A 2,500-nucleotide genomic window follows, 5' to 3' on the forward strand; every position below is an offset into this window, starting at 1 on the left:
TTGTTATGCGCATTTCGGTAGCTTCTTCAGCCTTTACTCTCACACTACTGGCAGTGGAAAGGTATCACGCCATACTGAAACCTTTTAGGTCGAATTCACGCTTGCACGAAGAGAGTATCAAACGAGCAATCTTTGTCATTTGGTGTTTAAGCATTGCCATCGGTTTTCCAGGATTCTTCCTTGAAGAGAGCAGCATTGGTTCATTGGGAGTCGCAATTTATTTCCTCATATATTCAACGTTCACTGCATACATTCCCACAGTGGTGTTCCTATTTTGTTATGGATCCCTGATAAAAGGATTGTATTTTTCCGGCACGATATGCGCCGAAAATACTAACGAAGACAATTCTGAAAAAAGGAAACTAATTGTCACCTTTATACTGGTAACAAGTGGATTTCTCATTGGTTACGGACCGATGGCTGTACTAGACGCTGTTTACCTCGGGATGGAGATAAACGATGAATTGTTCGTAGAACTTTCCGATATCTTCATGTTGGTATTTGACATTACTTTATGTCTTAATCCCGTATTATACGCTTTTCGCAGTTCAAATTTTAGAGAGGGATTCAAGCGAGTATTGTTCTCTCGGTGTTTACGGTCATCAACACAGCAGAATGAGAATCAGTTGGCATAATTCAGTCAAAATAGAGCTGTAACCAGAATAGAACATATTTGAAAAGTGGTCAAAAAACGTTGTCTGGTTAAAAGATTAAGAACATTAGCTTTCGGCTATCAGTCTATATCCTTTAACAAGTGAAAAAGTTGGGGCGTGAATGGGAATATATACGAAAAGGGGTGCGAAAAATTTGTTGCATATAAAACTAAATTACAAAAGAAGTAACTTTCAAATAGAAACACACAATTTTAAATTTACAAAACATGTTTCGGATGATCGACATCCATCGTCAGTTGTGAATACAAGTGAACCGCTAGTCGGTGTTAAAAAAAGATAGCTAATAACATGCATGAGTACTGATTAAATAACAACGTGAATGTGAGGTAATAGAAAATTACAATGAAAGTGTTAAATTGACATGATTAACTTGCTTGTTTAATGAGGGTTTTTCCCAACCTATGTGTAAGGCCTCCTTGATTTTTAGTTGAAAAGGCGTGGAGGCGGTGTCAAGGATTGAAAAACAATCCTCTGAGCATAAAGATCTGCATGCTTCTGACCCATTAATGTGCTGAAAGATATGCGAGTTCTTATCAGATGTTAAATGTTCACGAAAACGTGTAGCAAGATGTCGGTTTGTTTCGCCGACATAACAGGCACTACAGCCTGCGCAAGAAAATTTATAAACAACACGGGATCGTGATAATTTGGAAATAGCATCTTTGGCACTGAATAAGTTCTTAATCTTGTATGGGGCAAACACTAGCTTGATGTCCAAGTTTTTACAATAGCGTTGTGTTAAATTCTTGATTCTGCGTTGAACGTGAGTCGAGAAAGGGCCAACAAAAGGTAATTTGTAATAGTGCGTGCGAATTTCATTAGAGTTGGTTATTGCGGAAGCGTGCAGGGGGGAGGCAAAGAATTTGTTAAGGTATTGTTTAACAGTTCTGTTCACTAGACTGGATGGAGATTGATTCTTTCCGAGAATGTTGGCAAGCTCCTTAATGTTGTTGTGGAAACCGGTCCAGGTGTTATTAATTTTAAATGTCCTGTCCACCAGCGTTCGTATTAACTCTAATTTGTAGGCAAAAGCTGTGAAACTAAGAAAATTGGTGAGAAGGCCTGTGTAAGTGTTTATCATTGATATAATGAAAAAATTCCAAAGCATCCGTTTCGTTGTTGAATAGGCAAAATGTGTCATCCACATATCTACGGTAGAAATAAATTGCAGGACCATCGTATTGTTGTAGCCAGATTCTTTCATGATGGCCCATGAAAAGATTCGCAAGTACCGGTGCCAAAGTGCTTTGGAATTTTTTCATTATATCAATGATAAACACCCTAACATTACATTCACCATGGAGACGGAGGTCAACCACAAACTACCGTTCTTAGATGTCCTCTTGGACAACAGCAATCCTCCATCTTTAGTCACATCTGTTTTTCGCAAGAGCACTTACACAGGCCTTCTCACCAATTTTCTTAGTTTCACAGCTTTTGCCTACAAATTAGAGTTAATACGAACGCTGGTGGACAGGACATTTAAAATTAATAACACCTGGACCGGTTTCCACAACAACATTAAGGAGCTTGCCAACATTCTCGGAAAGAATCAATCTCCATCCAGTCTAGTGAACAGAACTGTTAAACAATACCTTAACAAATTCTTTGCCTCCCCCCTGCACGCTTCCGCAATAACCAACTCTAATGAAATTCGCACGCACTATAACAAATTACCTTTTGTTGGCCCTTTCTCGACTCACGTTCAACGCAGAATCAAGAATTTAACACAACGCTATTGTAAAAACTTGGACATCAAGCTAGTGTTTGCCCCATACAAGATTAAGAACTTATTCAGTGCCAAAGATGCTATTTCCAAATTATCA

General features: G+C 38.6%; 1 protein-coding gene across 3 annotated transcripts in view; it reads left to right on the forward strand.

The window, feature by feature from the left end:
- LOC138032576 (uncharacterized) overlaps positions 1 to 2,500 on the forward strand; it is a 149,351-nt gene that overhangs the window by 69,075 nt on the left and 77,776 nt on the right. The window lies entirely within an intron of this gene.

The sequence above is a fragment of the Montipora capricornis genome, chromosome 14, assembly GCF_036669925.1.
Source record: "Montipora capricornis isolate CH-2021 chromosome 14, ASM3666992v2, whole genome shotgun sequence".
Classification (NCBI taxonomy): Eukaryota; Metazoa; Cnidaria; class Anthozoa; order Scleractinia; family Acroporidae; genus Montipora; species Montipora capricornis.